The sequence below is a fragment of the Euphorbia lathyris genome, chromosome 5 (genome assembly GCF_963576675.1).
Source record: "Euphorbia lathyris chromosome 5, ddEupLath1.1, whole genome shotgun sequence".
Lineage (NCBI taxonomy): Eukaryota > Viridiplantae > Streptophyta > Magnoliopsida > Malpighiales > Euphorbiaceae > Euphorbia > Euphorbia lathyris.
Window position 1 is genome coordinate 95,559,707 of NC_088914.1, and position 14,825 is coordinate 95,574,531.

The 14,825-nt window shown below is 30.8% G+C and overlaps 1 long non-coding RNA gene across 1 annotated transcript; it reads right to left on the minus strand.

Moving 5' to 3' along the window:
- Window positions 1-3,165: 3,165 nt before the first annotated feature.
- LOC136228589 (uncharacterized) lies at window positions 3,166-6,098 on the minus strand. Its single transcript, XR_010688758.1, has 2 exons — window positions 5,699-6,098; window positions 3,166-3,654 (listed from the first exon to the last, which is right to left on the minus strand). It is a non-coding gene; the product is annotated as an uncharacterized lncRNA (long non-coding RNA).
- Between the last annotated feature and the right edge of the window lie 8,727 nt (window positions 6,099-14,825).

Genomic DNA, 14,825 nt, shown 5'->3' on the forward strand with positions numbered 1-14,825 from the left:
ACAAATTTCCGTAATATTTCTATAATTTTACGTAAATTAATTATTTTTTGTTAAATTATTAATAAAAAAATAATTTTAATTCTATCCACCAAACCACTTTACGAAAATTGACAATACTTTACGGAAAATCTATAAAACCTTTACAAATTTCTGTAACATTTCTATAATTTTACGTAAATTAATTATTTTTTATTAAATTATTAATTAAAAATAATTTTAATTCTATCCACCAAACCACTTTACGAAAATTGACACTATTTTATGGAAAATCTATAAAACCTTTACAAATTTCCGTAATATTTGTACAATTTTACGTAAATTAATTATTTTTCGTAAATTATTAATAAAAAATAATTTTAATTCTATCCACCAAACCACTTTACGTAAATTGACACTACTTTACGGAAAATCTATAAAACCTTTATAAATTTCCGTAACATTTCTATAATTTTACGTAAATTAATTATTTTTTTTAAATTATTAATAAAAAATAATTTTAATTCTATCCACCAAACCACTTTACGAAAATTGACACTACTTTACGGAAAATCTATAAAACCTTTATAAATTTCCGTAACATTTCTATAATTTTACGTAAAATAATTATTTTTTATTAAATTATTAATAAAAAAAATAATTTTAATTCTATCCACCAACCCACTTTACGAAGATTGACATTACTTTACGAAAAATCTATAAAACCTTTAAAAAATAATTTTATTAGTTAATTAATGAATATATCATTTATAAGTTTAGTAAATAATACTAAATGATTTTCATAAAAGTCAAATAATTTACGTGTTACTCGATTTTTAGGTAAGTTAGTAACTTTTTTTTATAAAATAACAACTTCACGTAAATTCAGTGTTAGTTTATCTAAATTAAGTCCATCACTTTACGTAAATTTGAAGGATTTTACGTAAACCTCATATTTTATTTTGCAAAGTTCGAGATTTTTTTTGAAAAATAACAATTTTACATAAATTAAGTCACATTTTACGTAAATTGATAATACTTTACGTAAAATGTATAAAATCTTTATAATTTTCTGTAATATTTATAAATTTTTACGTAAAGTAATGATTTTTTTGTTAAAATATCAATAAAAAATAATTTTATTTGCTAATTAATTTATATTTTATTTATCAATTTAGTAAATAACACTAAATGATTTTCGTAAAAGTTAAATATTTTACGTGGAACTCGAGTTTTGGTGAAATTAGTATTGTTTTTGTAAAATAATAATTTTACGTAAATCCAGTATTATTTTACGTAAATTATCTCTATCGGTAGAAGATTTGCGTAAAGTTAAAAGATTTTACGTAAACCTCATATTTTTCGTGAAGTTTGATATTTTTTCGTAAAATAATAATTTTATGTAAATTAAGTCTAACTTTACGTAAATTGACACTACTTTACGTAAAATGTATAAAACTCTTACAAATTTTCGTAACATTTGTACACTTTTACGTAAAGTAATTATTTTTTGTTATAATAGTATTAAAAAATAATTTTATTTGTGAATTAATTAATATATCATTTATAAATTCAGTAAATAATATTAAATGATTTTCGTAAAATCAAATATTTACGTGGAACTCAATTTTTGGGGAAGTTAGTAACTTTTTATAAAATAAAAACTTTACGTAAATTCAGTCTTAGTTATGTAAATTAAGCTTATCACTAGTGGATTTACGTAAACCTCATATTTTTTGCAAAGTTAGAGATTTTTTTTGAAAATTAACAATTTTACATAAATTAAGTTGCACTTTACTTAAATTGATAGCACTTTACGTAAAATGTTTAAAACCTTTACAAATTTCTGTAACATCTGTACACTTTATATTTTGTTAAAATATAATGATTTTTTATAAAATAACAAATTTAAGTAAATTTAGTTTTACTTTACGTAAATTAAGTCTATCAGTAGAGGATTTATGTATAGTTGAAAGATTTTACGTAAACCTCATGTTTGTTGCGAAGTTAGAGATTTTTTTGTAAAATAACTATTTTTACGTAAATTAAGCCTCATTTACGTAAAATGTATAAAACTTTTACAAATTTCGGTAACATTTGTACAATTTTATGTAAAATAAATATTTTTTTTTGTTCAAATAGTATTAAAAGTTAATTTTATTTGTTCACTAATTTATAATTTATTTATAAATAAAGAACACTAAATGAGTTTTCGTAAAAGTCAATTATTTTACATGGAACTCAATTTTTGGAGAATTTAGTAATTTTTTTCATAAAATAACAACTTTACATAAATTCAAACTTACTTTACGTAAAATTGAGAGATTTTACGTAAACCTCATTTTTTTTTGCGAAGTTTGAGATTTTTCTTTTTGTAAAATAACAATTTTATCTAAATTAAGTCTCACTTTACGTATTTGACACTACTTTACATAAAATGTATAAAACCTTTACAAATTTCGTAATATGTGTACACTTTTACGTAAACTAATTATTTTTGTTAAAATAGTTATAAAATAATATTATTTGTTAATTAATTTATAATTAATTTATAAATTTAGTAAATAACAATAAATGATTTTTGTAAAAGTAAAATATTTTACGTAGAACTCGATTTCTAGAAAGTTAATAATGTTTTTAGGGATAAGATGCAAAAATACCCCTAACGTTTACAGCCAAGAATAATTTTACCTTTAACATTTAAAATGGTGCAATTTACCCCCTAACATTGACAAGTTTGATCGATTTTTGAAATAATTCATTAAATTGTCTTTTTGGTCATGAATCTTGTCATTTACACTTCATGCGTGCGTCACTTTATCATTAATTAATAACATATCACAAACATATGATTATACGTGAATTTTTAAAAAAAAAAAATTAAAAAATGTACTGTCTTTTGTACAAGTTGGACAAAAAAACCAAATATTTCACCGAGTTTATAAATTTTAAGCACAAATTCTATCATTAAATCAGAAATCGTTTTTTTAGAACTTACAGAATAAGGGAAAAAAATATACGTACTTTAAAACCACATGAAACAATTGATGGAATTTAAGAATAGCTTCAAAAAGACCAACTTAATAATATACCATTACACCCGTAAATGCCCTTTTCCTTAGATAGGAAAGCATTGATCAAATACAATGCCAATCCCAAATACAGAACAGAGTTAAAGTGAGTCAAAAGTTCAAAACTCAACTACCATTTACAAACAGCATTTAAGTTGTTGAAGGCATTAAAACATACAAATCTAAATATTATTAACCTATGATGAGAATAGTCCAATTATTAAGCATGCTTTTCTTTTAAAACAAAAGAACAATCAAATCTACATATTACAAAATATTTTGTGTCTGCAGCATTTTATATTCATTCGGGGGATATGAATCACCATCGTATATGTTTGTGCTGCTTTTGAATCAGCTTCAGCAGCCTCTACGTCCTTGCATCCTTTTCAGCTTCTGCAACTGCTTGAACATCCATTGCTGTAACTTCTTGTGCAGTTATAACTCTCATCTTGACAATCACCAAATCAATCTAATACTTTAAGAGCATATTGAAATCATCCCTCTCAAGTTTCAGAGGTATCCTCTGTCTTCCCTCCAACAATAACATGGAAGAAATTCTTCTCCTATCACCGACTGTTAACGGTGGAATCCTATATATGTGTTTGACCTGCAAGAATCACATGAGTAATTGGTATTCTGAACTCTAGCATATCTTTTGAGTTCTAATTCCCCTAAACTCTTTCACTACATTAAATAGCCAATAAGAACACATTTGTAGACAAAGAAAACTAAATAAGATTTTATTTTTTCCATCCTTATCTGGAAAGTCGAGAAACAATTTTAAGAGTGAAAACCCGATCTACAGTTTATGCAAAACCCACAATTTATCACAGCATGTCATACTACTTGTTCATAATCACAGAATAACATAATCAAGTCACCAAGTGCATCTTTTAGATTTCAACAATCCACACCCAAATAAAATAACTCAAGCTAATATAGTATTAATAAAAGTAAAAAATGATAAGGCAAGAATCACATATGTTAGACACGACATAATTCGAGCATGATGCCAAATTATAACCATAGCTCCAGGGTAAAGATAAGAGGAAAAAGGAAACTCTTAATAAGTCAATGCAATGGTACTCATTGTGTTAATTCTCAAGAAAGGTAAACTAGAAACCTTTAGTTACTTGCCGCATATTATTAGCTTATGCAATGACTTGCCACATGTTGAAATCAAAAGTGCCAGTTTTGAAATATTCCTTAACCAACAAACAAACAATGAGAGGTTTGAATCCATCAGTCACGAGGCCTTAATAATTCAAAACTTTCTTGGAAACCATCAGTCACAAGGCCATCCGTATGGTCATTAGCAAGTAACTCATAGTCACGAATCTTCGACCAAGGGAAACTTTCTCATGCAAAAGAAAAGATGGGTTAAAGCATGATCACTAGTGAAGAGTTTTCTATAAAACTTGATTGCCTCGTCTAAAGACCAGTTGTCCCTATCAATTCTTGAGCGCATTTATAGTATTATGTCTTCTTCTGTCAATCATAGAGTTATGGAAGAAGGAAGTGTTCTTACCTCTGGATTGAATCTAGTTGCACCTAGACTTCTAGTGCTAGAAATTCTCTTCTTACTGTAGAACTAATTCAAGCTCTTGAAATAGATGTTGTTCAGTAGAAATCACCTTAGGGTAGAAAAAGATTCTATAGCAACTTGAAGGACAGAAATACGATTAAAAACGCTCCGCATTTTCTTGAAAATATCACTGAAAATATCCTTATTCCACTTCTTAAGGAGGGAGCTCATATTCTGAAAATTGGAGACTAGGCTCTCATTTGGCATCCACGAACTATCCACCAGCTTATTGTAATTAGGGTGATCCATCCAAGGCTTAAGGAAATGGAAAGGTTTGGCCGTATGATTTCTAGTTGCATAAGACATATTAAAAATAAAAATTGGTCTATGGTCTGATTTAATTCGAGATAGATGAAGAAATGATGGAATTAGGGAATTAGGGAATTTTTCCCCTCCTCTGTCTTCCCAAAGCATTAACCAAATTTACTACGCGAAACAAACTGACAAGTTTGGTTGAGCATTAATTTGAAATTTACTACAAGAAAGTTCTAACAATAGCATTGTTTCAACCTAAGAACAAACTTTAAAATAAATGAAAAGCTAATGATGCATAAAATTTCAGATTGTTTATCAATTAAAATCACTCACCATAGGACCCAAGCAAATCACATTGAATTGCTCTGAAATTCCGTGGTTTGATTCCAAATTCATAGGAGAAATGAAAAATAAAATCATTATGGACTAAAAAACATTGTGCAAAACCCAAAGTTTTGGCCAGTGTTTTCTAACTACAGCAAATAAATTGACATAAAATGCAAGGAAAAAAAAAAGAGCTCAGAAAAAAATTATGATCCCACAAGATCAAATTCCCTCACCACTCTCCTCTCCATCATCTCCATTAATACTGCAACAACTATAGGCAATTTAAGATAGAAAAAAAAAAATTCACCAAAACCAATGATATCGCGTTTCCAATCCAAGCCAAACAATTGCGAAAAATAGTTCACACTTACTCACAAAACCTAATTAGAAAAATCAAACATAACCAAGTAATAAAGAAATCTAAAGTGAGAATAATGAATCTAGATGGAAAGGAGGAGAAGTGGGTCGCTTTAAAAGTTCTCACCTGAAGCAGAGAAACAGATCATGGTCGGCCGGCTTGAAATTGTCATTCCAATTCGTGAAGCTGGTGTGTAGTGAGCCCTCTGGAAGAGCAACAAGAGAAAAAGAGAATGGTATGAAGGAGCTGGAGGTAGAGGGGCAGTGCCGGCACCGATGAGAGGGGATTGATGGTGTCGCGCTGCTATGAGATGTTTGTTCTTCCTTCAAGTCTTCAAATTACTGCCTAAACTTGAGAATTACTGAAATTGGCGATAGACTCTCAATGTAAAAGATGGAGGTCGATGATGGATGTGTAGGGGAGAAGAAGAAAGAAAAGCCCAGTGGAATGGCAAATTATTAGAAGCAAGAAGAAAACCAGAAGTCGCATACAGCCGCAATTGAGGGAAGAGAGAGAAATCGGAAGTGACCGGTATAGAAAGTAGTAAGTAGAATTGGATGCGATGTGTTTTTATATTATTGGTTTTCAGGTAAACTACATCAATGGTACCTGAACTTTACATAGTTTACACTTTGGTATCTAGATTACATTTTGTCCCAAAAATATACCTGAAGTAACGATGACCGGACAATTTAGTATATTTTTACCGGTTATGACCGGTCAACGCGAGTTTCATGAGTTAATTACATTAATGGTACCCGAACTTTACCATAATTCACATTTCGGTACCTGGATTTTATTTTATCCTAAAAACATAACACAAGTAAAGGTGACTGAAAGGTTTAGTTCATTTGATCGGTTAGTGACCGGGTAACATGAACTAAACATTGTGACTCACCATACACTCAATTAACATAAAATTATAATATTGTCATTTATGAGCTAAATGACAGTATTATAATTTTATGTTAATTGAGTGTATGATTGGTCTCAATTTTTAATTTAAAATGGTCAAACTCGGATTGATCAATCACTGATCGGTCAAATATACTAAAATATTGAGTCATCTTTACTTGAAGTGTATTTTTTGGACAAAATAAAATCTAGGTACCAAAATATGAATTTGGATAAATTTCAGGTACCATCAGTGTAATTTACTCGTCAAAATCGCATTGACCGGCCATTAACCGGTAAAATATACTTAATTGTCCGGTCATCGTTACTTTGGGTATATTTTTAAGACAAAATGTAATCTAGGTACCAAAGTGTGAATTAGGGTAAAGTTGAGGTACCATTGGTGTAATTTACTCATTGGTTTTCTTATATTATTGGTTAAGAAAACCAAGTATATTTACTTTGTTTTTAAAGGCAGTGAGGATAGCGGGCACCTTATGACTGAGTTGAAATTTTTTGGTTCGATGATTAACCAAATAATCAAAATTTTCATAATTTTAATTTAAATATTTAAAATATTATAAATTATTTTAGTTTTAAATTTTATTAATTTGAAATTGGTAATTTTAAAATCAAATTAATTTAAGGCAACAGTCTTGCTATTTCTCTGATGAAGTCTAGATTTATGGTTGTCTCTGGTGTGCCTAAAGCTACCATTGCTCCTTCCTCGATTTGGTCTTCCTGTAAGTTTGTTTATTCATCCATTTGGGACCAGACCTTTTGGTGGATTGACCAGTCTTCAACGCTCAATTTCTGGACTGATAGGTGGATCATTCCATCGGTGGCGGACAGATTGGGTCTTGATCATCATGATAAGCGTTCACGCTTTAATTCTGTTGATGATTTTTTGGTCAATTCGGAATGGCTTGGCTTAGGCACTCTGCCTTCGGTTGTTCAAGACAGTATTCGATCTATTCACAAGGGTATAGATGATTTAGATTTATGCGCTTGGCAGCCCTCTACGAAGGGTACTTTCTCTGCCAAAGAGTACTATTCGATTATCAGTCCTCGCTACCACTCGGTGGACTGGTATAAATTTGTTTGGAATACTCACACTCCCCCTTCTCGCTCCTTCACATCCTGGAGAGTTTTGCATGGAAGGGTTCCGACTCACGACCTCCTGCAGCGTTTAGGCTTATCTTTTGCCTCTCGTTGCATTCTTTGTGGTAGGGATGCTGAGTCCATTAACCACTTGTTCATTAGCTGTTCTTTTGCAGATTCTCTGTGGGGAGCCCTTGAGATTCATTTTGACTGCGTTTTACCTCGTCATTCTCAATTCATCCACTTCTTCAGCACTCTTCGTAGCATTCATTTTGGCTCACAGGTGTCGATGATCTGGCGTGTTGCTGCTGTCTCTTGCATCTGGTTAATCTGGCATTGCAGGAATGAAGCAACCTTTAAGGAGGTTTCTCCTTCTATTCACCACTCGAAGATCGCCCTTTTTCGAATGATTCGAGAGTCCTTTGCCTCTTCTAAAGGTTTTTGCTCTTCGAGGAGAGATGTTGATATCTTATCCCATCTTCTGGCTTCTCCAAGGCCGCCTCCTGCTCCCAACATTATTCCGGTCTATTGGCTTAAACCTCCTCCGGGCTGGGTTAAAGTGAATGTGGACGGCTCTACTTTTGGTACTCCTGGCGAGGCGGGAGCGGGCGGTATCTTTCGTAACTATCGCGGCTTTTCCAAAGGTTGTTTTGCTTTTTGTACCACTCCTTCTTTTGCTTATATGGCTGAATTGAGAGCCGCTATTTTCGCAATTGAACTTGCTTGGGAGAAAAATTGGCATCAACTTTGGGTTGAGTAAGACTCCATGTACGTCGTTAATTTGCTTCGACTTCGTTCCATGGATGTTCCTTGGAGCATTCGACAAGAGTGGTTGCATTGTCTCAGCATTTGCTCTAGGATGAACATTATTTTTACACACATCTTTAGGGAAGGAAATCGCGTTGCTGATGCTTTGGCAAAGTTTGGAGTCTCTTCCTCAGTGATCAATTGGCGGCCTTCAGCTCCTGCTTTTTGTCACAGGTTTATCAATGATGACATCTGTAATATTTTTCATTTGCGTTTTTCTTGACCTTTCCTCAACTTTTCTCCTTCCCATTCTTTTTGTTTGTTCTCCTTCCTCTTCTCTTGTTCAAATATTCACCTTTTCTTTTTTTAATATATGGTGGGTTTGACAGTTCTTGAACCATGGGTGCTCTCCCCGCTCAAGATCTGTCGCGTCCCAATTTCTATCAAAAAAAATAAATTAATTAAATAATTATTAAAATCAAAATTTTAGATTTTTTTATATAATATAAGTAAAATTATATTTTTTATTTAATTATAAATTCGATTCAATTTTTATTAAACTGATTTTTCACAACCATTAAATCAATAATAATTGATTCAAAAAACAATAATTGAATATCAAACAAGACAAATTTGACAATCGATTTGAACCAAATAAGGATATCAGTGATTAGCAGTTTGACCATTTTTAGAAAGAAAATATTTCTACTTTTTTTATAATTTGTACCAATAGAAAAAGATAAATAATAAAATATTAATTCTAATAAAACTGAAATTAATAAAAAGAGAGTTTCTAAACTGACAGGATCCTAGACATTAATAAAGAGAGAGTTTCCAAAGTGGCAGAATTCTAATAATTTTAATAAAACTAAAATTAATAATTTTGCAAAATCACCGGTGGTATAGAGAGAGTTTCCAAACTGACAGAATCCTGGACAAAACCACGGCTAGTGAGGTTTTACGGGTTGGTTGGTCGAGACCTAAGAAGGGGTGGTTTAAGTTTAATTCTAAAGACTCGTGTGGGCTGTTGAATAATATTGCGGTTGGAGGTATTATTAGAGACGTTTTGGGAAATTGGATCTCGAGGTTTGTGCACAACCTGGAGATCTCGAGGATATCAGTGGTTAGCAGTTTGGCCATTTTTAGAAAGAAAATATTTCTTTTTTTTTGTAATTTGTACAAATAGAAAGAGATAAATAATAAAATAATAATTCTAATAAAACTGAAATTAATAAATGAAGTAATAATTTAAAATGAAAGTAATGATTCTAATAAAAAAAATAATAATTAATTATATGAAAAATTATTAATTAATTATATGGAAAAATAAAAATTAATGCGGTTTATTACATACATGACCACTGGATTTTTTTCTTTCTATTTAATTTCAAAATTTAATATAAAAGTTACTTAATTTTAGATATATTAACACAAAATCACTTTGTTTCATTATTATAATATCGGGTAATCCTCAATTGTAAAGTGTAGGGATAAATGGAATTTACAATTTTCAGTTAAATAATTAAAATTTTCATATTTTCAGTTTAAATGTTTAAAATATTAGTACTATAAATTTTCAAATTTAAATTTTCTTGATTTGGAATTACTAATTTCAAAATCAATTAATCAGAATTGGCAGATTACAAATTAATTAGATAATTATTAAAATTAAAATTTAAACGTTTTTATTCAAGTATGAAGAACAACTAAAAAAAATTGATCGAGTTGAAATTTTTTGGTTTAAAATGACCAATCAAATAATTAAAATTTTTATATTTCTAATTTAAATATTTAAAATTATTAATTATTAAATTTGAATTTTATTGATTTGGAATTGATAATTTTAAAATCAATTCATCAAATAACCGACTGATTACAAATTAATTAAATAATGATTAAAATCAAAATTTTAGATTTTTTACATAAGTACGAAGAATATATATTATAAGTAAAATTGTTTTTTATTTAAATATAAATTTGGCTCAATTTCGGTTTAGTTGGTTTTTTAGAATAACTGAATCTATAATCGAATATCAAATAAGATAAATTTGATAATCGAATTGAACCAAATAAGGATTTCAGTTCGATCATTGATTTTTTAAAATTTTATTCAAGCCTAGATTAGAGTGAGTAAAATCGAACTAAAAACTGAAAAAAAAAATGAATTGAATAGACTTGAGTCGAAAAAGTCAAATCCAACTATAATTTGATTTGGTTCGATATATGATTTTTAATGCATTCACTTTTCGATTCGGTTTAGTTTTATTCGATTTAAACCCAAAGAATATTGTTTTGTTTTTTTGTTTTTTTTGGTAATTTGTACCAATAAGAAAAATGATAATAAAATAATTATATTAAAAGTGAAATTGAAACTAATACAATCAACAGTTTTAATCACATGCACCTAAAATCGTAAATGAATATTAATATGGTGTTATATATGAAAAGTGACAACTTAAAAGGAAAGTAATGATTCTAATAATAATAACAAAAAAAAATGTAACAATTAATTATATGGAAAAGTAAAAATTAATACGGTTTATAACTTTATATTGATTAATATAAAAAAATAAGAATAAATTACATCCAAAACTTCTTAACTTTATGGATGATAATTTAGGTATTGTTTGTTTATAAAAAGAAAGTGATCTTTAGATAGAAATCTTTAAAAATATTAATTTAAAGGACGTGTTGTATGGTAATCACAAATAAGGAAACTGAACTTGTTAAAAGCAATGTGTGTATTATTATCTTCAAGTTATTTAAAGGACGTGTTGTAGGATAAACACAAATGGAAAGATAGTACGATGATATTATAGGTTGTTTGTGTTGGCACAACTGAGAAACTATATATATGGAATATATTTCCTTGAACAATTAAAAGACATATTTTATTGATCACGTCGCTTGAAATAGGTATATGAATTGTGTCACCTTATTATATCTAAGCACACATTATACTGAATGCACTAAAAATTCTAAAAGTATCGAGTCAGTGACTCTGATAATTTTTGTTGTCCTTTATGATGTTTGAAATAGGAGCATACCTCACTCCTCTTTTGATAAAAAAAAACGGGTAAATTTCACACATGGTGTACAACCTTTACCCTAAATCACACTTTGGTGTACAACCTTCAATTTGTCTCACTAATATGTACCAACTTAGGTGTGACCTCCCAATGTGTTGTACGGCCGGTGAAAATGACCGGTCAACGCCAGTCAATGCGTCACGTCACCCCTGTTTCGAATCTATTATTTAAAAATGTGGGACCCATTAATGTCTAAAGACTAAAATACCCTCCTTGGTTTTCCCTCCTAATTTACTGTTGGCACAGTTACCCATACCTGTCTCTTCACTTCCTGTATGTACTTTCAACAGAATAGCTTTCTCTCTCAATCGACACCATTATCTCTCTTAATTTTGCCCCTTCCTTTCCATTGTTGATCAAAACTCAAACCCTAAAAAAATCACAGAGATTACCGGAGAAACTCAACGTAACCCATAGTTGATCGCGAGTCTTTGAGAAATAAAGTTGAGTGTTTTCGAAGAACGGTGACCATAGAATCAATGGTGACTAAAGAATCGAAGAATCGAGCCCTAAGTTGAAGAACGGTGAATACAGAATCGAACCTTGAGGTGTTTACGATACATGCAGAAGTAAAGTTCACTATAGACGAAGAATTCATTGGTAAGTTCCTTACTTTATTCCCCTTTCTTGATCGAAAAAAAAATATATTTTGCTAAAGTTATTTAGCTTTCTCTCTCACTCTATTACACCCATATTGTTTCAGTTCAGTACTATGCTTTCTCTCTCAAGCAAGTCCCGTTATTGTTGCTTAAAAAGTAGAAGATGACATAGACACTTTTTGTTGCATGTGAAACTGATCGAATATTTTGCGCAACTTTATGCAGTGGAACCCACTCCTTATGGTTCATCGAGATTTGAGGGATTTGTGATACGCTGGACCAAGAATCTGCCATGTCAAAGCCGTGTAAGTAGTATTTATTAAATGTTATATATTGAGATGCCATATTGGTTATATTGTTTATTGTGTTGTGTTATTATTGGTTGTATTGAGTTATTATTGTGTTGAGTTATTATTGGTTGTATTGAGTTATATTGTTTATTGTGTTGAGTTATTACTAGTTACTATTTGCTGCTTATTGCCATATTGGTTATATTGTTTATTGTCTCATTTTTTTTATTGATATACTGCTTATTGCCATACTGTGTAGAGTTACTATTTGTTGCTTAATGCCATATTGGTTAGAGTTACTATTTGCTGCCTATTGCCATATTGGGTATATTGTTTATTGTGTTGAGTTATTATTGGTTGTATTGAGTTATTATTGTGTTGAGTTATTATTGGTTGTATTGAGTTATATTGTTTATTGTGTCGAGTTATTATTGTGTAGAGTTATTACTAGTTACTATGTACTGCCTATTGCCATATTGGTTATATTATTTATTGTGTTGAGTTATTATTGGTTGTATTGAGTTATTATTGTGTTGAGTTATTATTGATTGTATTGAGTTATATTTTTGATTGTGTTGAGTTATTACTAGTTACTATTTGCTACCTATTGCCATATTGGTTATATTGTTTATTGTGTTGAGTTATTATTGGTTGTATTGAGTTATATTGTTTATTGTGTTGAGTTATTACTAGTTACTATTTGCTGCCTATTGCCATATTGGTTATATTGTTTATTGTCTCATTTTTTTATTGATATACTGCTTATTACTAGAGTTAAGGGCATTGTTTTTTGATTATAGAGTTGAGGGCGTTGCTTATAGAGTTGAGGGCATTGCTTATTGGTTATAGAGTTGAGGGAATTGCTTATAGAGTTTAGGGTATATGTGTTTTCATATTGCTTGTCTCTTATATATTTGTGTATTTTGTAGATCCCGAAGGTTGATACTTTGCCATTATGTTGAATTATGATGGAAGATGGACTAAACATGGATATGTTGATGGTGATATGTACATATGGGAATACTGCCACTGGGACACATTGTCTTTAGTGGGTATTGTTGCTAAGCTAGTGAGTTTGGGATGCACAGGTGTTTATCAGTATTATTGGATGTCGTACGACCAACTATGGCCTGATGGGTTAAAGCATATAGCCAGTGACGGTGATTGTTATGAGATGGCGCTGTCTAGTGTGGAGTGTGGAGAGATTCACATTTATGTGAAGCAAGTGACTGAAGACGACATGTATGAGATCTCCGAAGAAGATGAAGATGAATATATTTCAAGCTCGGTGATATTAGAAGAGATTGCTGAGGATGTTGAAGTACCTGTTCCTATGAATACACATACTGGCAGGAATATGTATATGTTGGAGTACAACAAGGAGTGGAATGAAGAAGCATCTGCAGTTGGAGTAAATAATGTCCCCAATGTTGAAGCAAATGCTCCTAATCAAGAAGTGCATGCTCAAAGTCCCCATACTGTCTCTAATCAAGAAGTATCTGCTGAATGTGCACATGATGCCATGTTTGAGGAACCTACATGTGTGGGCGTAGATGATGCCCCCAATGACAATGAAGATGATCATGAAGATTATGTAGGGGATGATGAAGCTGGGGATGGGGATGATGAATATGGTATCTAGGATCATGATAATGTAACTGGTATCTGAGCTCATGGGGAATCTGATAATACTGTAGGTGCTCATAGGGAAGCTGATAATATTGCAGGTGCTCATGGGGAAGCTGATAATGTTGCAGGTGCTCATGGGGAAGGAAGTAATCCAGCTGGTGCTGGGCAAGAAAGTAATGTAGGTGGTGCTATGGAAGGAAGTAATCCATCTAGTGTTGGGCAAGGAAGTACTGCAGCTGGTGCTGGGGAAGGTAGTAATGCAGGTGGCCAAAGTACAAATGATCCCCAAGAAGAAGAAGAATTTGTTGATGACGATTATGTACTGGAGCAAGACGATGATGATCTGGTACAAGGGGTTGAGAATGCTAGAAAAGGCAGAAGGAGGACTGTACCATCTGTTCCAACCAGTGGTAGGGATCCCACGCAGAACTTCAATATTCAAGAAAATTCGTCAGAGTATGCGGACTCCGATGAATTGTATTCTGAGTCAGATTCTGAGAATGAGGGCAGAAGGAGGTTTCCAGAATTCAATGCACCCAGGGATATGGCTGATCCTACGTTCAAGATAGGGATGTTGTTTAATGATAATGAGGAGTTTAAGGAGGCATGTAGGAGCCATGACATCAAACACCGATTTCAGCCATGGTTCAAATGTAACATCCGTGTCTAAAATTGTATTTTTCGAAATAGATACCGTTAATTATTTATAAATTTAAATATATTATAGATTTCAATTTAATGTTTTTAGGTGTAAATTAAAAGTTTTGAGTATATTTTATAAAAGTTATAAATTAAGAGGACCAAAATCAATATTTTTCAATTATCAAATCATGTAAGAAAGAAGTGTGCCATACAATTAATTTATATTAACTTATTATAAATAATAATAATAATCAATAATAAT